This window comes from Hypanus sabinus, chromosome 7, assembly GCF_030144855.1.
Source record: "Hypanus sabinus isolate sHypSab1 chromosome 7, sHypSab1.hap1, whole genome shotgun sequence".
In the NCBI taxonomy this organism is placed as follows: Eukaryota; Metazoa; Chordata; class Chondrichthyes; order Myliobatiformes; family Dasyatidae; genus Hypanus; species Hypanus sabinus.
This window is the reverse complement of record NC_082712.1, coordinates 35,177,397-35,199,183: the sequence shown is the minus strand read 5'-3', so window position 1 is coordinate 35,199,183 and position 21,787 is coordinate 35,177,397. Positions and strand designations below refer to the sequence as shown.

Here is a 21,787-nt window from a genome sequence, read left to right as displayed (position 1 = left end):
TGATTATCCACATAATCAGTGCCTCTCATCATCTTATACACCTAGCAGAACTCTGATGGAAACAGAAGAACACAAAAAGTAGGAGCAGGAGTAGGATAACCAAGGCCATAGGCCTGCCCTGCCATTCAATATGACCATAGATGATTCATGCTAGTTTTAAGTGGCTGGCTAGTTATCATGCAATTATGCCCCCATGTAATTCTCCCACCAGTAAAATCATGTCAAGGCCTGTCAAGACCCCTTGAAAATCATCTTTCATTCTTCTAAATTGTTTCCTGACTCTTGATAGGACAACACTCTCATCCCAGGAGTTAGCCTAATGAATCTTCTTTGGACTGTCTCTATTTTTAAGTCAACAGACCAAAACTCTATGTAGTGTTTCAGAAACTTCAGGCAGCATCTTTGGAAAAGAATGAACAGTTGATGTTTCAGGCCGAGACTGAGAAGGAAGGGATAAGATGCCAGAATATTGAGCTGGGTGCAGTGGTGAGAAGCTAACTGGAAGATGATTGGTGAAGCAAGATGGGTGGGTAAGGTCAAGGGCCGGAGAAGAACGAACCTGATAGGAGAGGAGATCCATAGGAAAAATGGAAGCAGATTCACAAGTGAAGTGTGGCCTCACCTGGAAGGACTGTTTAAGGCCCTAAATGGAAGTGAGGGAGGAGTTGTATGGGTAGGTGTAGCACTTAGGGACTTAGGGATAGGGAGATCAGTGGGGAGGGACACATGGACAAGGGAACCATGGAGGGAACAATCCCTATGGAAAGCAGAGGGAAGGGGAGGGTAAACTGCTGGGGCTATCTATTGTGTCTGGTGCTCCCGATGTGGCCTCCTTTACAGTGGTGAGACAGGTCGTAAATTGCTTCTTCAAGCACTTCTGCACCATCTGTCACAAACGGCACTTCCCACAGGCCAGATATTTTAATTCCAATTCCCATTCCTGTTCTGATATGTCAATCTATGGCCTTCTCTTGTGCCAAGATGAGGCCACCCTCAGGGTGGAGGAGCCATCCAAGCTGATGGCATGAATATTGATTTCTCCTTCTGCTAAACAAATTCTCCACCGTCCCTCTATTCCCCACTCTGACCATTTACAACTTCTCACACGCCTATTTCTTCCCATGGGTCCCCTCCTCCTTCCCTTTCTCCTAAGTTTCACTCCCTCACCCATCAGTTGCTTTCTTCTCCAGTACTTGACCTTTCCCACCCATCTGGCTTCATCCATCACCTTCCAGCTAGGCTCTTTCCCCTCCCCCCACCTTTTTATTCTGGCATCTTTCCCTTTCTTTCACAGTCGTGAAGAAGGACCTCAGCCTGAAATGCAGACTGCTTACTCATTTCCATAAATACTGGCTGACCTACTGAGTTACTCCAGTGTTTTGTGTGGGTTGTTGTAATATTTCAGGTTTGGCTTTCCCAACACCCTGTGCTACTGTAACAAACCTTTCCTATTTTTAAACTACACCAATTTCAACAAACATGACATTTATCTTCTTAGCTACGTGTTCGATCTGCCTGTTTACTGTGTGATTCCTATACTGGAACACCTAGATCCTACCGGACTTCATTTATAAACCTTTTGATAATCTTACCGAAGTACCACCATGGAAGCAGACACCTTACCTGGATTGTTAGTCAATGTGTTGCAGAAATATTGATCATGGCTGTTAAATAAGCAAGTATCATTTCCAAAACAGAAGTAATGCTCACTTTGCTCTTTATGACTCTCTGCTGCCTTCTCAAACATATTGTATAACCATATAACAATTACAGCACGGAAACAGGCCATCTCAGCCCTTCTGGTCCGTGCCGAACGCTTACTCTCACCTAGTCCCACTGACCTGCACTCAGTCCATAATCCTCCATTCCTTTCCTGTCCATATACCTATCCAATTTTTTTTTTAAGTGACAATACCAAACCTGCCTCTACAACTTCTACTGGAAGCTCATTCACACAGCTACCACTCTCTGAGTAAAGAAGTTCCCCCTCGTGTTACCCCTAAACTTTTGCCCCTTAACTCTCAACTCATGTCCTTTTGTTTGAATCTCCCCTACTCTCAATGGAAAAAGCCTATCCACGTCAACTCTATCCATCCCCTCATAATTTTAAATACCTCTATCAAGTCCCCCCTCAACCTTCTATGCTCCAAAGAATAAAGACCTAACTTGTTCAACCTTTCTCTGTAACTTAGGTGCAGACACCCAGGTATTTCACTGTGAATCTCCGAAACCTTTTTCTGAAGTGCTTCCTTCTGATGCTAAGTGATCAGAACAGATTTTTTATGTGTCCTGCCAGATTGTGGCCCAATTGTGCCACTTGTCTCTCCCCATGCAGCAAACCTTCTAAACTTTTCCACCCCTGCAATGCCAGTTACTGACATAGTGTTTAGTGGGGATAGACGCAATATTTCATGGTGTCCTTCTGCTGCTGTATCAGCTACAGAAACTTCATCCTTCAATTCCTGGTCCTTCTCCTGCTCCTTTACAGATGATGTGATAATTCTACTGGGTGAAACAGTGTTGAGAAGGACATAAGTATTTGTTCAGCCACGTAGTATGCATTGTTCCTTTATTTCATTAAGAAAGGGAGTACAGGATACTTACATGGCTTTGATAATATATGTCTTTTTTCCAGTTTCTTGTGTACTGGCTCCAATGCTCAGTGGGGGAATCTTCACCTCATTATTTGTCAGTCCATGAGGGGACCCCTTTAGTCCAGCGGTTTTTGGCATCTTGGCCTTTGAAAAAAATAAGTTATGGAGGCACACCATTTATGACATGTTTGGCTTAATGAATATTTGTGTCAATAATTGAATATACGCGAATGAAAGAATGGAGGAAGAGTGATTTCTGCCTGGCTGTCTCAGAGTGTGGAGGAGAGAAGCGACTCTCAGCTCTCAAAGAGTATGTAGGAGGATGGGAGAGAGTAGCAAATGTCTACCAATCTTTGAATGTCAGGAGGAAAGGACATACAGCTGATTACAGGGTAGTGAGGGAAGTTGGGATGCATTGTCCTGTCGTCAGTGACTGCGAAAGAGGGCAATTTCTATTTGACGGAATGTGAATTTGGGAAGTGTGACCTTGGGCCTGAGGTCATTGTGTTGTAGTTAAAGCGATTGCTGAAAGTGCTGGTTGAGGTCTATAATCCTCACCCTTCTGGTGAGGTCATGATATATTTTTTCCAGTCGGTCTTTACTGCAATGGAGATGGAGCACATAAGAAGGGAATACCTGTTGCAACCACAGTGTTATTGAGAAATTCAGTGTGCAGCTTTGGTTTTCTCATTCAGGAAGGGATATAATTGGATGAATGGCCCACTAGTGTGGTGGTTAGTTTAACACTTCACAGCGTCAGTGATTGGTAGATCGGTATTCAGTTCCTGAAATGAGTTTTTACATTCTCTCTGTGACTATGTTGGTTTCCTCTGGGTACTCTGGTTTCCTCCCACACTCCAAAGGTGTACAGGTTAAGTTGAGTAAATTGTGGGCATGCTATGTTGGTGCTGGAAACATAGCGACACTTGTGGGCTGCCCCTAGCAGAATCCTCAGACTGTGTTGTTCATGGATGCAGAACAACACATTTCATTGTACATTTTGATGTTTTGATATACATGAGGCAAATAATAGTGACCTTTTTAGTGGCAGTACAGTGGTGCAGTGGTTAGCATAACACTTTACAGTACTAGTGATTGGAAGACTGGGGTTCCATTCCTGCTCTTGTTTGTAAGGGACTTGTACATTCTACTCACGACTGTGTGGGACTCCTCTGTTTGCCTTGGTTTTCTTCCATATTCCAAAGATGTACAGGTTAGGGCTAGCAAGTTGTGACCCTGCTATGTTGGTGCTGGAGGCCTGGTGAAACTTGCTGGCTGCCCCCCCCCCCCCCCGGGATATTCACATTGTGTTGGTCTTTAATGCAAACGATGCATTTCATTGTATGTTTTGATATACATGTGACAAATGAAGCTGATCTCTTTAAAAACTTGCTTGATTCCTGGGAGGAAGTGATTGTCAAAAGGAGAACAATTTTGCTGCTTCAGTCCATACTCATTTCAATAAGAAGTGTAGAAGAATGAGAAGTGTTCCTTTTGAAACCTGTAAGATTTCTTCAGCTTGTCAGAATAAATGCTGAGAGGATGTTTTCCCTCATGAAAAAGATCTAGAATCAAAAGATATAGTTCCAGAAAAGGTCAACTATTTATACAGAGATAAGATGGAGTTTCTTTTCTCAGAGTTCATGCATCTTTGGAGTTCTCCATTACAGACTGGAAAGTGAATTATTGAAAATATTCAAGGCTGATTTAGATTTTAGGACAATGAGGAACTAGAGAGGAAAGTGATGCTGATCATGTTCAAAGCTAAACAGCCATGACCTGAATGAATAATGGAACAAAATCCAACTGTGTATATTCTTACAGGTATGTGGATCTGAAGACAGAGAACTTGTTTTACTCTCCATAACCAGGGATTTTATTACATTGCTCAAACATTAACTTTTTGACTTGGAGCAGGAAATGCTACCAGTAAGCCAAAAGGTCATTCAGTCACAAATTTTTCAGTTATCGAATAAAGCCTATCAATAGCAGGACTGTGCTCTAAATGCATTGCAAACAGTCAGTCTTGGCTCAGAGGCAACATTCCTCCCTCTGATTTAGAAGGTCACCGCCTCCAGCTCTGTTCAACGAATTTCAGCATGTAAGCAAATGACAGAATATTATACTCCTGGAATTCTGAAACAAAAGCAAGCAAACAAAATTTAGTGACACGCTCACCAGATTGGGAAATACTTGTGAAGAATGAAAGATGATGTTATCACTTTATATAAGGTGAGCAGAATCCGTGCCTGACTTGCGGATACACAAATTTACGGTTACCTATTTTAGTTCACAGTTCCACTCTGACCTTCAGGGTCTTGGCTTTTAACACTGTCTCATCGGAGGTCTAAGTAAGTTCAAGTGACAGCTGAGGTATTTTGCAACATTTAGGGTTTTGGCATTGACTTTAACAGCCTTAAGATTGACCTCCCATTTTTTCCCTGACACATCAATAGCTAATTATATAGGTTCGGTATGTCGGACCCAGTGGGAAGGGAGGAAATGCAAGCTGGTGCTTAGGATAGGGATCACTTAATAGTACACAGCTGGTGGAGTAATACATTGCTATTGTCCTTGTGATTTGCTCCCATCACATTCCTAGGTAACTTGAGAGCTCAACTCACTACAAATTTATTCTTTTTCCTTGTGACAATTATGTCCTATAAATCCAGAACAATGATGTAGATATATGAAATCAAAAGTCTTCACAGTTCATTGGGACTAGATAAATAACTAAATGTTTTGAAAAATCTTCCTCTCAGCAGAGCTGATCTCAAAACTACTATCACAAAATGTGAGGAATTTGTAATAATTTTTATCAACAAAATTACTTCCATTAGGGAGAGTATAATTATAAATATTGGTAACGTCTGTAGCTAACCTCTTAAAAAAGCAGCAACTATGTCAAAATTTACAAGTATTTCTAATTCAGAACTCTATAAATTTGTAACAAAGAGTGAACAGTCTACTTGCTGCCTTGATCCTGTCCTACTATTTTAAAAGTTTTAAAAACTCTTTTAAAAGTACTTTTAATTTCGTTTGGTAAATTATTAACGCATCTCTTGAAACTAGATTTTCCAGGTGCCTTCAAAGCTGTGGCTGTCACACCCCTATTTAAAATGCCAAACCCTGATAGTGAGGTACTAGCTAACTACAGGACTGACTCTGAGGTAAGGTTCTTGAGGAAGGAATTTCCAACCAACTGAACTTTCTGGATGATAACATTATTATAGAAAAGCTTCAATCTTGTTTTAGAGCAAACCACAGCATGGAGATGGCACTTAACCAAAACTGTCAGTGACCTTCACCTTCAGCTCAGCACCGATACCAACAGAGCCCCAGTTCTAATTCTTCTATATCTAAGTGCTATCTTCACAATTGACCACAGCATTCTGCTAGATCACTTTGAGAACTCGGTTGGCCTATCTGATAGTGCCCTTAATTGGTTTTGTTCATACTCTATGTATTAGAGAGAAAAATTTTGTTTGTTTTGAAGAGTTACACGTATCTTTTGGTGTTGGTCGGAAACTGTTTTGGCCCCTTACTTTCCTTCTTGCGCATGGAGACATCATTAGAGAGCATAAACTTGACTTTCACAGTTATGCAGATGACACACAATTGTATATCTCTGTTGATCTTGACGATGATAACACCCTATCTTCTCCGACTTCTGGTTTGGCTGCCATAAACAAGTGGATGAGCAGTAATTTCCTAAAAGTAAATAAAGGTAAAACTGAAACAATTTTGGTTGGTCCCAAAACCAAAAGAGAGAAAACTGATTTGGGAATTTGGTTTCTCTCGTAAAATCAGAAGCAATAGCCTGGGTGTTATCCTCGATTAGGTTTGAATTTTAAATCCCATATAAAGGAAGTGACCAGAGCAGCATTTCTACACAAAAAAAAATTGCAAAGGTACATCACATAATGATACTGAAAAACCAATACATGCCTTTAGTAGTCATGCCAGAAAGTCATGAGGCATGGGATAAGTGGAACCTTGGCTGTTTGGATAAAAAATTGGCTTAAAGGAAGAAAGCAGAGGGTAGTTGTGGAGGGAAAGTATTCTGCCTGGAGGTTGGTGACCAGTGGAGTGCCGTAGGGATCTGTCCTGGGACCCCTACTATTTGTGATTTTTATAAATGACCTGGATGTAGAGGTGGAAGGATGGGTGAGTACATTTGTGGATGACACGAAGATTGGAGGAATTATGGATGGAGCTATAGGTGGTCGAAGGTTTCAAGAGGATATAGACAGGCTGCAGAGTTGGGCAGAAAAATGGCAGATGGAGTTCAATCCGGACAAGTGTGAGGTGATGCATTTTGGAAGGACAAACCAGAAGACTGAGTACAGGATTAATGGTCAGTTACTTAAGAATGTGGATGAACAAAGAGACCTTGGGGTTTAAATCCATACATCCCTCAAGGTCGCTGCGTAGGTTGATAGGGTAGTTAAGAAGGCCTATGGGATGCTAGACTTCATTAACAGGGGGATTGAGTTCAAGAGTAGAGAGGTCATGTTGCAACTCTACAAATCTCTGGTGAGACCGCACTTAAAGAGTATTGTGTTCAGTTCTGGTCACCTCATTATAGGAAGGATGTGGAAGCTATGGAGAGGGTGCAGAGGAGATTTACCAGGATGTTGCCTGGATTGGAGAACAAGTCATATGAAGCAAGATTAGCAGAGCTGGGACTTTTCTCTTTGGAGCGTAGAAGAATGAGAGGGGACTTGATAGAGGTCTACAAGATTATGAGAGGCATAGATAGGGTGGATAGTCAGTACCTGTTTCACAGGGCACCAATAGCAAACACAAGAGGGCATATGTACAAAATTAAGGGAGGGAAGTTTAGGGGAGACATCGGGGTAAGTTTTTTACACAGAGAGTTGTGAGTGCCTGTAATGACTTGCCAGGGATGGTGGTGGAGGCTAAAACATTAGGGGTATTTAAGAGCCTCTTGGACAGGCACATGGATGAAAGAAAAATGGAGGGTTATGGGATAGTGTGGGTTTAGTACTTTTTAAAAAAGGATTATATGGGTCAGGACAACATGGAGGGCTGAAGGGCCTGTACTGTGCTGTAGTGTTCTATCGTTCTATGGTTTATATCGAATACACTAGATTATTGCAATGAATTTTTACTGGCCTTCCAAAGCAATCTATTAAACTTCATCTCATTCAGAGTACAGCTGCTAGACTTTTAACAAAAACCAGGATTAAGGAACTTATCACACCCATACTAAGCTTCCTGTATCCTTTAGAATTAATTTTAAAGTTCTCTTCCTTGTTTTTAAAACTCTTAATTGTCTTCCGCCAGTCTTTTAAATTAATCAATCTGTCTCAAAAGATAATTTTTTTGAACTATGTTCCTGAACTTTGGAATACGTAAAACTATAAGGGATGCAGACTTAGCGGACACTTTCAATGCCAGCTCAAAACCTTTTTATTTACCCTAGGTATTAACTAGCATCTATTTGTCTCCTATTTTCACATTTATTTTTATATTATTTTTATGTTTGTACTTTTAGCCATTGTAAAGCACTTTGAACTGCATTGTCTGTATAAAAAGTGATCTATAAATAATGTTATTATTATTTAGAAAGTCTTATTTCGGGAGAAGAATGAGTCTGCAATGATTTGTTGAATTCTTACATTACAAGGAACAATAAGGTACATTATCTTTTGATTCTTAGAATGGGTTTCATTAATGAAACTTTAAATTACTTACATTAGGGAGAGTATAATTATAAATTTTGGTAACCTCTGTAGCTAATCTCCTAAAAAAGCAGCAACCATGTCAAAATTTACAAGTATTTCTAATTCAGAACTCTGTAAGTTTGTAACAAAGAGTTCGCCGAAGATCGATTAGAGGTTCAGGAGTTGAGACCCGGTGGCAGGAGCCTGGGTCTGTGAACCTCTGAGAGTCTGCTGGGAAACCCAGGGCCCAAGGTCTGTGAATCCATGAGTCTGTGGGAAGCTGGAGGCCGAAGAAGACAGTCTATCCTGGGAATGGAGTGTTGTGTATGTGTGTTGGAGGGAAGGTGCTTGGGAAGGAGGAATGGGGCTTGTTTTGCTGTTGTTGCTTAGTATGCTCTGTTTTGTTGTGTTCTGTGTTATCCTGCTGAACACCGTGGGCATGCTAGTTAGTGCTGGAACGTGTGGCGACACTTGTGGGCTGTCCTCAGTAGACCCTTGGGCGTGTTAGCTGTCAACTCAAATGACACAATTCACAGATGTTCTTATTGTGGTGAGCTACGTGTGCCTGTCTGGACATGCCTCCTGCTGACTGCTCCTGTGGCTCCTCCCACAGACCCCTGTATAAAGGCGATTGAGGTCTGAGCCCGGCCTCTCAGTCTCCAGGATGTAGTATGGTGGTCACTCACTGCTGGTTCCTTCTTCCATTCAATAAAAGCCGATATCTCGCCTTTACGTCTCAGAGTGAGTTATTGATGGTGCATCACTTATGATAAATAAATCTAAATCTAAATGCATCCCTATTATCTTCTTGTTATTGTTTTCCGTGTCTCGATGCATCAGGCGACAACCTTGCTGTTTCTTTAGTACTTTGATTTTTTTTAATGACACTGAGCTGCTAGATTGAAGCTCAGCCCAGCATGGATGGAAAGTGTGCAAGGCACTGGCCAGATTCAAACTCAGGATCACTTACCTTGAAGTCTGGCACTGATGCCACCAAATCATCAGCCAGCATTTTATCATCTTGCTTATCTTTTATCATATTCCTGGCTACAAAAGGACATGGTGACTCACTACTGACCCTGCCTAGTGTTTCCAACATTTTTTTGATTTGAGTTCTGAAAAGTATGATTGGTTTTTCATTACCTTCTAAAAAGGCCTAGCAAATCACCTCATTGCACAAAAACACTGCAGTACTTCACAACAATTAAACAAATTAAATTAGATGAACCACCTTGTGTTGAGCTGGAAACTCAAAGCAACAACATTACACTCAGCCTTGTTACCTTGTTACCCTTATCACAAGCATCAGGGCACTCGTATCTAAATTGGAAGGACAATCTAATCTAAATGGATTGCTCTCATTGCAGCCTGACATCACCTCAGGTTCGCCAACCTCTCTGACTCTCCCAAACAGAAGCAAGATATCCTGTTGATCTCTAACTAATGTCTTGCTCAGTAATCTTCCATGTTATACAGCAGTTGAGAACATGGTATCAAGGACAGAGACAGGAGGGAGGGGACCTTCAATGTCCAAGCATCACATCTAGCTGAGTCCTGAATCACCAATTTCCCATATTGTTTTTGAGGTAAATTATGAAAGAAACAAAATGACTGGGAAAACAACTTGAACTCAGTTTCTTTAATCTACCATAGTATGTGAAACAGCCTTCTATGCTCCTTTCCAGTCCTGATGAAGGGTCTTGACCCAAAACGTCGACTGCTTATTCCTCTCCATAGATGTTGCCTGACCTGCTGAGTTCCTCCAGCATTTTGTTTGCGTTACTCTGTGTTCAATTATGTTGATTCAGAACAGATCCACCAAATATAAAACTGTGTATCTGTAAAGTACTAAGAGCTATCAGCAACAACCAAACTATGGCTTGGCATAGCTATAATGCTCTAACTAGAGAACCAGGAGACCAACCTTAATTCAGTGAAGAGTCAAGAGGAAAGGAGTGCCTGGCTGAAGCACAACATTGAAGTGTCAATGTACTGAAGATACAACACAGATCTAAATGCATGCTATTGGCAGAACTAAATGATTCTACAGTTAATGAATTAGATTAAATCTAGGCAGTCCTACCACATCAAATGGTCAAGGATAATGTACAATTAAATAACCGCTCATGAATATTGTATATTCAATTATGGTTGAGGCCAGCATGCTTATGCAACTATATATAAGCATAAATGTTAAATTAATGGTCTATTTTGACCTTACCCTGGGGTCCATGTCATCAGACAAGTCAGTCTTCTAATAAATGGATCAACTTATTTTAATATAACTAAGTGTCACGGAAGAAAACAAAGGTAGAACAGTAGATGTAGAGTATATGGATTTCAGCAAGGAATTTGATAAGGTACCCCATGAAAGGTTTATTAAGAAAGTAAGGAGGCATAGGATCCAAAGGGACCTTGCTTTATGGATCCAGAATTGTCTTGTCCTCAGAAGGCAAAAGGTGGTTGTAGATGGGTTATATTCTGCATGGAGGTTGGTGACCAGTGGTGTGCCTCAGGGATCTGTTCTGGGACCGTGAATTTTATAAATGATCTGGATGAGGAAGTGGAGGGATGGGTTAGTAAATTTGCTGATGACACAAAGGTTGGGGGTGTTGTTGATAGTGTGGAGGGCTGTCAGAAATTACAGCAGGACATTGATTGGATGCAAAACTGGGCTGAGGAGTGGCAGATGGAGTTCAACCCAGATAAGTGTGAGGTGGTTCATTTTGGTAGGTCAAATATGATGGCAGAATATAGTATTAATGACAAGGCTCTTGGCAGTGTGGAGGATCAGAGGGATCTTGGGGTCCATGTCCATAGGACACAAAGCTGCTGCACAGGTCAACTGTGTGGTTAAGAAGGCAGATGGTGCATTGGCCTTCATCAATGATGGGATTGTGTTCAAGAGCCAAGAGGTAATGTTACAGCTATATAGGTCCCTGGTTAGACCCCACTTGGAGTACTGTGCTCAGTTCTGGTCACCTAACTACAGGAAGGATGTGAAAACTATAGAAAGGGTGCAGAGAAGATTTACAAGGATGTTTCCTGGATTGGGGAGCATGCCTTATGAGAATAGGTTGAGTGAACTTGGTCTTTTCTCCTTGGAACAACAGAGGATAGGAGGTGACCTGATAGAGGTGTATAAGATGATGAGAGGCATTGATCACGTGGTTAGTCAGAGGCTTTTTCCCAGGGCTGAAATGGCTTGCACGAGAGGGCACAGTTTGGAAGTAGGCACAGAGATGTCTGTCAAGGGTAAGTTTTTTACGCAGAGAGTGGTGAATGTGTGGAATGGGCTGCCAGCGACCACAGTAGAGGTGGATACAATAGGGTCTTTTAAGAGACTCTTGGATAGGTACATGGAGCTTAGACAAATAGAGCGCTATGAGTTATCCTAGGTAAGTTCTAAAATAAGTGCATGTTCAGCATAGCCTGTATTATGCTGTAGGTTTTCTGTGTTTCTATGTTTTTAATCTAAATAGCTCCACTTAAGGCTAACATGGACACAGAGAACAATGGCTTTCCCTGTACTACAAGCTCCAATGATTCCTTGATTTTGAAAGGCAGGAAAATGTGGATATAGAGGATAATATCTCAGGTTAATGTATTGGCCTTTTGGAGGAAAAGAAATCACTGAGTCTTATCAGTCTCCAAGAGGTCCACAACCTTTCATGATTTGGAGGCTTGCATGCCTCAACGACCTGGAGAGCTATGCTGGCTGGAGTCAGGGCTTTATGCTTTAGCTCTTGGTGGGGGTCACCCATGTCAAACAGGTCAAAGGTTAAAGGCCAGGCAAAGAGTTGTCCACTGGTCCTCCAAGTTTGGGGTTTCAGCTCAGGACTGATATCCCTGACTGGTTAAACAAAATTGTTACGTAAGCAGCAATGAAGAATCCTTCTACATCTGAGTGCGACTGTATTCCCGAGTCTCCACCCAGGACTCGTTTGACTGGTAGTTGTAAAAACTGAGAAGAAGCTACTGAAATGATGAAGTAAGAGTCTTGTCAAGCTTTGGTCAAGAGAGCTATGGATCATTGGTTGTTGCGGTCTTTCAAAACTGAGATGGATATGATGATGAAGCAATAAAATGGTTGAGGTCAAGGACTGGCCAAGATCCTTGTTGTGTTTTTATGTAAGATAGGTAAATGAATCATGGGCAATAAAGAAGTTATATATGTAAATGATAAAGAATGAGTTTGGGAACTAATGACTTTGTCATATGAATGCAGAGTTTAAATATGGCTTGTTGCTCTTAGACTACAGTAGAAGGGCGAGAGTCTCCTCATGTTTTGCAGTTATCATGTCATTAAATCTCAGAAGCAGACGTATTCAGAGAGCAATCTTGTAGTTGAGGATTTCCTGGTCATAATCACAGGTATTGCTTAGGCAACTCAGCAAGATTACACAAAGTACACTGCAGATGTTGTGGTGGAATAAACCCATTAAAACAAGCTGGATGAACTCAGCAGGTCGGGCATTTCTCCTGATGCAAGCCAATAAATTCATTTGGAGAGGGAGGACCAGTCCACTCGGGTCTTCAAATGGAGACTTACAGTTATTCTACAATAGAATGTTAATTTAAACAAAATTGTTACAAATGAGGATGCTGAGGTGAGCTGCTATCCCAAGTGTTCTCAGAATAGGTATCCTGATTGAATTACAAAAACTACAAATACTATCAAATTCAAAATGTAAGCATTTCTTTACAGTTAGGCACAACTGCTACGGTTTTAATCTTTAACTAGCTTCCTTAGATGTTCTGACCTCCTCATATGTGTACTAGTCTCTGGGATTGCTTTAGTTCCTCATAACAGAGAACATCTGGCTCCCACGTGGGATCAGTGTATGTTTGATGACACACCACACGATACTCTCAAACAAATGCAAAGTGACTGGTCATCTAGACACTAACTCTTCCAGTACTTCATGTATTGCAAATATCCACCTTATCTCTTCAATAACATAGTTCACTGTAATACAATTATAATCACTTCTGATTTCAATCTCTTTCAAATGTACACAGATAAGAATGAGGAAATTACAGTTTAGTTTTTGATAATGTTAAATGAGCAATTTATGTTATTGCAGTCAAAATGCAAAACTAAAACTGCTAGTGTTGGAAATCTAAAATAGCATCTAAATAAAAACAGAAAATGCTGCAAAAATAGGTCAAACAGCATTTGTGGAGAGAGAAAAGTAATTACGCTTTAAGTTGACAGTATTCAGAAACAGGAAAAGTTAGAAATCATACATACAGCAGCTACAAATTTCTGTATCTCGCGATGCCAGCTTTGTTTTTCTCACTTCTCTATATCCTCATTCATCTCCTTGCAATAATGTCTTCTCAGACAGATTTGAAAATGCCTTCACCACTCTCTCTCAGCCTGCATCCTGCTCCTGGACTCCATTTCATCACGAATATTCCCTTATCTCAAGCACCACACCTCATTGCAACTTAAAAGTATGTGTGAGTTTTAATTTTTCTGCTTTCTTATGAAAGATGAAATATTAACTTTGTTTCTCTCTTCAGACCTTCCATATATTTTCTGCATTTTCAGGTTTGGTGGTGGTATTGCATTGTATTGCTGGCAGTCTGTTTATCTATTCCAAATCCTTAACAATATTTGGTGAGCATACAAAACCCTTGGTAATTATTTACACATTGATATTACTGATATTTCCTGCATAGGTTTCCCTTAGTGCTCCTGTATCCTCCAAAGGCATGCTGATAGGTTAATTGGTATATTGCCCCTATGTCAGTGGTTGACTGGAGAATCAGATGGCCATGTGATAAGCTGATTGGGTTCCTTCTATAAGAATTAATTGTAAATATGACTGGTTATAAGTTATAGAGTTAAAAGTTACACAGATTTTTAGTTGCAGAGAAGGGGAGGGGTAAATTAGTCTTGTAAGCATAATGGTATATCATGTGTACATTTCAACAAAACACCACTTGTTCTCCTTTTGTAGCTGAGTAACTGTTATGAGTGATGAACAGACCTGATGGACAATGGGGTGCAGAGTTAACCATTCCCAACCCCCCTTCTGAGAACTACGAACTATTACTGTTGCTATGCTGCTATTGAGAGAGAGATAAAGCCCAGGCAAGAACATCAGCTACAGATAAGAGGGGGAGAGAGACTGTTGATTTACTGTATTTTGACTCTTTCCTGGATTATTTACCTTCCACTACAAGGACTTTACTTTGCTCATTAACATTCCTCAGGAGATAGCAGGAGTGGCCTGATTTGATGGACATGGTCATTCAGGGTTGATGGATAGCTGAGACCTCATGAGTGGGGACAAAAGACAGGTCTGGAGAGACACCCTTCAGACACACCAGTGGACACTGACTGAGTGTTGGGAACCCACAGAAAGGTGGGGGCTTTGGAGACCGAGCCAGGAGATCGGTCAGTAAAACTCAGTGTTACAGCAGGGCCGGTGGGGACTTGTGTGTGTGTGTGTGTGTGTGTGTGTGTGTGTGTGTGTGTGTGTGTGTGTGTGTGTGTGTGTGTGTGTGTGTCCACTCATACCAGAGTGATGAGTCCACCACAGAAAAATGGTCTAGCTGAAGGACAGAGGGGTCATAACTGAATGGCCACAATGATACGACGGATTAAGAAAGCAACAGAAGGTTTGCCTGTTGTTGCTGTTACATCTCGCTCGCTCTCTCCAACGATTTCAATACAACAACCATAACCACCTCGGCATTTATGAACTGAACTCTATACTTTCCTATGACAATTCATTTATCCCTAGGCATCGATAGAGCTTGTTTATTATTGTTTATTATTATTCCTACACTTTCAGGTTTATTACTGCTAACTTGTTTTATATGTATATTTGCATTATTGGTATTGTTTTGCTTATTTTACTAATAAACACCTTTAGTTTGGTACCACCAGACTCCAACGGATTCTTCTTTCTCTGCTGGTCAGACACCCAGTTACAGGGTACGTAACAGTAACCAAAATTCATTATTTACTTTTCTTTTGAAGTTCCTAGTTTTCGATAGTTATTATGGAAGTTAGAATTTGCAAGCGCTGTCAGTCCTGTTCACAGCCCAACTTCAAATATGTAACAGTGACAGAACTGGTTGGAGAGGCCCTACTCCTGCTTCTGGAATGTTTTTGTTAATACATTGCTGACGAGACTGATAAGATAACTGCTAAACTGGGGAATTTCTACATTCTCAAAGAAAGGCATTTTAGGACTGAGACAAGGGGAATTTTATATTCAAAAACTGGTAACACTGACATACATTTAGTGACTACTTTATTAGGTACAGGAGGTAGCTCATCCACTTCAGGGTTCAACATGTTGTGCCATTAGAGATGTTCTTCTGCACACCACTGTTGTAACACATGGTTATTTGATTTCATCTCTTTCCTATCCACTTGAAACAGTCTGCCCATTCTCATCTAATCTCTTTAATTAATAAGGCATTTTTGTCCACAGAACTGCTGCTCATTGAATGTTTTTTTTGTTTGTCACATCGTTCTGTATAAACTCCAGACTGTTGTGCGTGAAAATCCCAGGAGATCAGGAGTTTCTGAGATATTCAAATCACCGTCTGACAACAACAATCATTCTACAATCAGACACGAGGAAATCTGCAGATGCTGGAAAATCAAACAACACACACAAAATGCTGGTGGAACACAGCAGGCGGGAGGCATCGGGAGAAAGAAAGGGGGAGGGGGGAAGCACCAGAGGGAGATGGAGAGCAGGCAAACAACTAAATATGTCAGGGATGGGGTAAGAAGGGGAGGAGGGGCATTAACTGAAGTTAGAGAAGTCAATGTTCATGTCATCAGGTTGGAGGCTACCCAGCCAGTATATAAGGTGTTGTTCCTCCAACCTGAGTTTGGATTCATTTTGACAGTAGAAGAGGTCGTGGATAGACATGGGAATGGGACGTGGAATTAAAATGTGTGTCCACTGGGAGATCCTGCTTTCTCTACGATCAGACTTATTTAGATCACATTTCTTTCCTATTATGATGTTTGGTCTGAATAACAACCGAACCTCTTGACCCTGTCTGCATGCTTTAATGCATTGAGTTGCTGCCATATGATTGGTGATTAGATATTAGCGTTAACAAGCGAGTGTACATCATAAAGTGGCCTCAGCCACTGACCATATCTTTGGCTACAGAGCAAAGCATAATATCAGGGGAGAATCCTGAAATGTGAAGATGAGAAGAAAACAATCCAAGATCATTTAAATGGCAGGGAAGACTCAGAGAATCATATTATCTACTCCCATTTCTATTTCTATGCTTGTGTGGTTACATTCTTGGCTGATATTCAACTGCTCTTTTTTGGATGGAGTTAAAGCAAGGTCTCCTGCTCTCTCTTGTGGGCAGGCTTTGGTACTATTTGCAAAAGATCAAGGAAGCTCCCTTGGTATCCTAGACAACATTTATCGTTCAGCTACATCATTTAAAGTTTATTTGATCATTTATTTCATCAAGGTGTTTTGGGATTCTGCTGCATCTATACTGGCCGTCTCACTTCTTGATATTGCAGACATCAAAAGTAGTCCTTCGGTTCTGAAGAAATTAGGGACATGCTAATGGCATGGAAAGCAATATATAAAGTTTTTTCCGATGATAGCATTATAACACAATGAAGCATTTTGGTATAATTCGCTTGTAATTTAGGCTACTTAGAGGCAAAATGATGATTATAGCCAATTGCTGATGCTGAGCAATGCAGGGGATGGTTAGCGTTATTAAAGTCAACTTCAAGTTCAAGTTTATTGTCATTCAACCATGCACATGCATACAGCTAAACAAAATATTAGTCCTCAGGGCCAAGGTGCAAAATACACTACATAAGGTCACACACAAAACATGTAGTTACATTCCAACAGGGTGGGGGGGTGCGCAGACCATTCAGACAGAGAATACATGTGTGCTAGGTGGCAGCAGGATGTTAAGAGATCTAACAGCCTGGGGAAAGAAGCAGTTATCCAGCCTAAAAATTCTGGTATCTTCAGTCTGACAGCAGGTGGTAAGGACAGGAGGGTTCTTTGACAACACTGTGTACGCAGTGCTTCCGATACGTGTGCTGAGTGGTGGGGGGAGGGGGGGAGACCTTGATGATGTTTTCAGCAATCCTCACCAACCAATACATGGTTTTGCAATCTGATGCATTGCATTTCCCATACCAGACAGTGATGCAGCTGGTCAGGACAATTTTGATAATGCTCCAGTAGAATGTGGTGAGAATGGAGGAGGGCAGGGGTAAGCCTCGCTTGCCTCAGTCTCCTCAGGATGTGGAGGTGCTGCTGTGCTATCTAGCTAAAGAGGTGGTGTAGAGGCACCAGGTGAGAGCATGAGTATTGAGCATGCTATGAAACTTGGTGTTCCTGACTCTCTCCATGGAGAAGCTATTGATGTGCAGTAGAGAGTAATCAGCCTGCATCTCCCTGAAGTCCACAATCATCTCTTCAGTCTTACCCAGAGCTCGGACTGTTCTGATAACACCATTCTACAACCACACTACCCCCTCCCTGTGTGTTTTTTCATCATTGTTACTGATGTAACCAATCGCTGTTGACTGATCAGCGAACATAATAATGTGGTTAGAACTGGAATTGGCAGTGCAGTCTTACGTTTGCAGTATGAGCAGCAGGGGAGCAACCATGCAGCCCTGGTGGAGGTGATTGTGCTCAGTGTGATAGAGCCAGAGACGTTGTTGCCAATAAGAACTGACTTTGGTCTCTTTGTTAGGAGGTCCAAAATCCAGTTACAGAGAAAGGTATTGAGACCCAACACAGACCGTTTTCTCACCAGCTTCTGGGGAATGGTTGCAGTGAAAGCAGAACAGAAGTCAATGAACTTCTGATATAGGAGATGACATTGTCCAGGTTTGATAGGAATGTGTTAATCTTACCTTATGATCATTGGGCACTACTATTGGAAGTGGCTTGCAGCACAAGCACATAAAATATGGAGACCAGGCATTATTACTTCAGCTCATGTTCATGATTTCAAGAATTAGTATTTAATGGTTTTTAAAATCTTTAGATTTGCTATATTTTCAGAGCCAGCAAGCAGGTAAGGTTTCCAGAAATGATACCAGTTTTAGAAGGATGCCCATTGGCATGTTATTAGAGACTCATTTGAAGATTACATTGACGTGACAATGAAGTACATGCATTAGAAATGTTTAAGCATTCATCAAGAGAGATGAAGTTATTCCTTAGCACAATTTATTTCCAAAAAGCAGGACAAGTTCTCTTAATATCTGGCCATTAACACCTTCAGCAAAAGGTAACTTGTAAACCAATGTTCTTTCACTTTCTCCCAGGGGTGAAATAAACACTTATGTTTGATGCCATCTTTGGATAACCTTGCTGAGACTGAAGGTACACACATTCTTAAAAACATCATCTTTTGAAAGATATTTTAGAATGTGCCTTTCCTGCCACAATACATCATAAAGTCTCTGAAATGAAAAGTTGAACAATGCAAACCATACAGGTTCCACATTTGAATCTGTGTCCATGTTGAGTCAGTTGATTTCTATTGGCTGAATGTAGTAGTGGTATAATTGATTTGGTAAATTGGTTTATTAGAGAAAGTGCAGTTCCGGTAGACAATGATCAAGGATCAACTTTATTCACCATACACATTTAGATTCAGTAGAAAATCCCTGTGGTGTGCTGGCACCACATGCAACAAAAATGGCAACATTAAACAAATATACAGAATAATGAGTTATATAAAATAAAGTTAGAAGCATAGATATAGAATAAAATATGCATTAATACCATGTATTTATAATGTAAACAGCACTAAAAAGTGGTTTAAAGTGTTTACAGTGACAGTGATAATAGAGGGGGTGGGCGCTACTAAGAATGGCTGATCAGAGTAAATACCTGGGGAAAGGAACTCTACAGGTGGCGAGGTTTTTTTTCTGTTTGTTTTAATAACCCTGCAGCACTTTCCAGAAGGAAGCTTTGGAAAAAGACAGTTTTCTGTGTGGGTAATAATCACAACTTTTTCTGCCTGTTTCTTTATTCAGGACGCATACAAGTCCTGCAGTGATGGTAGACTGAAGCCAATCACCTTTTTTGATGTCCTGACAGTTTGCTGCATTTTTCATGTATTGTGAGAGGATATTGCACCAAACCAAACAGTGAAGGCTAATGTGAGGATGTTCTCTATGATGGCTGTGTAGAATTGTACCAGTATGTTCTGGGGAAGATGGAATTGTACCAACTGGCACAAGAAGTATATCCTCCGCTGAGCCTTCTTATTAATAGAGGAGATATGGTTCTCCCAGATGAGGTCTAGGAACCTGTATGTTAAAATGGTGCTGTCTGTAGAGTTGTTAATGATGATTGGTTGGAGAAGAGACTCATTTCTCCTGAAGTTGATATACATCTCCACAGTTTTGAGGGCTTTCAGCTCCATATTGTTCAGATTGCACCAGAACACTAGCTTGTTTGCTTCCTGGTGGCATTTGGATTCGTCACCTCTGGTGATTAGTCCTATGACTGTGGTGTCATCTGCAAACTTTATCAGATTAACTGATGGATTGCTGGAAACACAGTCATTTGTTATATGGAGAAAATAGGAGAGACAGTAAGGTGCAAGGTCATAATGAGGTATATTGTCAGGTCAAGAGTGCATTTTATCAATTTAGGGAATCATTCAATTGTCTCATAACAGCTGGATGGAGGGTATCCTAAATCCTGGTGGTATGTGCTTTCATGTACCTTCTGTGTAATAGCAGGGGAAGAAGAGAGAATGTCCAGAGTGGGTGAGATTGCTTGGCTAAGGCAATGAGAACTGTAGATAAAGTCTACGGAGGTGAAGCTGACTTATGTGATGTGCTGAGCTGTGTTCATACCTCTCTGCAGTTTCTTGCTGTCTTAATAGAGGTGGATAAGAGGCATACATAGAGTGGACAGCCAGAGACCTTCTTTTCAGGGTGGAAATGGCTATCATAAGAGAGTGCATGTATAAAGTGATTGGAGGAAAGTATTGGGGGGGGGGTGATTTCAGAAGTCGTTTTTTTCTACACAGAGAATGGTAGGTATGTGGGATGTGCCGGCAGGGGTGGCGGTACAGATTTGGGACTCAGAAAGAAAAATGGAGGGTATCTGGGAGGGAAGGGTTATATTGATCTTAGAGTAGGTTAAAAAGTTGGCACAACATCATGTACAGGGGCTGTACTGTGTTGTACTTTCTATGTTCTGATACCACATAGCATCCCCAATAATCAACTACTATGGAGAGTTTTTAATCAGAGGAAGCAGAATATAAAGATTCATATGACAAGAAATATCGTATCTGAAACAGTAGATTACAACACTGAATACTTAATCTAGGTGTTAGCTGCAAATCTTTATTTTCCTGTGACCTATCAGTGCATGTTGAACTGAATATCAAAAAATCTACAGGTGCTGGAAGTCTGAAATAGAAATAGTAGGCATTCAACATTACAAGAAGCATAGGGGAAGAGAGAAACAGAGTTAATGTTTCAGGTCAAAGGCCCATCATCAGAACTGAAGAAATGAATATTACAGCGAGGAGGAAGGATGAACAGAACAAAGAAAATATTTATGATGGAATGTAGATCAAAGTTTTCAGATCACATAATGCCCTTTGAGTCACTGATTAATAGATGAACAAGAACATTTAGAGAGAGAATACAAAATAAAACAAAAACTCACTGGCACCTTGAGAGGGGATCGCAGAAGCTGCTGAAATGTGAATATCGTACACGATCACCGCCCTGGGTATTTCCAGCGTCGTCAGAAAACAAATACAATTGTAGATGCTGGAACCTGAAGCAAAAACAGAAAAAGTAGAGAACTTGGTCAACCAAGATACATCTGTTAGAGAGACAAAACAGTGAAAGACCTTTCACCAGAACAAGGAAAAGAGTGACACACACAAAATGCTGGCGGAATTCAGCAGGTCAAGCAGCATCTATAGAAATGAATCAACAGTCAATGTTTTGGGCTAAGACACTTTTTCAGGACTGGAAGGTTGGAGGAAGATGCCAGAATAAAAACATGGGGAGGGGAAGGAGGGCTATCTATCCAGAATGTGATAGGTGAAGCCAAGTGAATGTGAAAGGTAAATGATTGGGGAAGAATGATCTGTTAGGAGAAAGGGAAGAAGGAGGGGCACCAGGGGAAGGTGATAAGGCAGGTGAGCAGAAGAGGTAAGAGGCTAGAGTGAGGAATACAAGAAGAGGGAAGGGAGAGGGAAAAATTTACTGGAAGGAGAAATTAGTGTTCATGCCATCAGGTTGAAGGCTACTAGAATGAATATGAGATGTTGCTCCTCCATCCTGAGAATGGCCTCATCGTGGCAAAAGAGGAGGCCGTAGACCGACATGTTGTAACAGGAATGTGGATAGGAATTAAAATTGCTGGCTACTGGAAAATTCTGCTTTTGGTGGATGGAGCGGGGGTGTTCGACAAAGTGGTCACCTAATTTACCATTTACAATTTACAGGGGGAAAAGTTGTGAGAT

At 41.0% G+C, this 21,787-nt stretch overlaps 1 long non-coding RNA gene across 2 annotated transcripts in view; it reads right to left on the bottom strand.

The window, feature by feature from the left end:
• Positions 1–3,864: 3,864 nt before the first annotated feature.
• LOC132396681 (uncharacterized) overlaps positions 3,865–21,787 on the bottom strand; it is a 30,721-nt gene continuing 12,798 nt past the window's right edge. For both annotated transcript variants that reach the window (XR_009513071.1, XR_009513070.1), the window contains exons 3-4: positions 20,977–21,090; positions 3,865–6,305 (exon numbers count right to left, since the gene is read on the bottom strand). This is a non-coding gene — a long non-coding RNA (uncharacterized LOC132396681). The remainder of the gene's footprint in view (positions 6,306–20,976; positions 21,091–21,787) is intronic.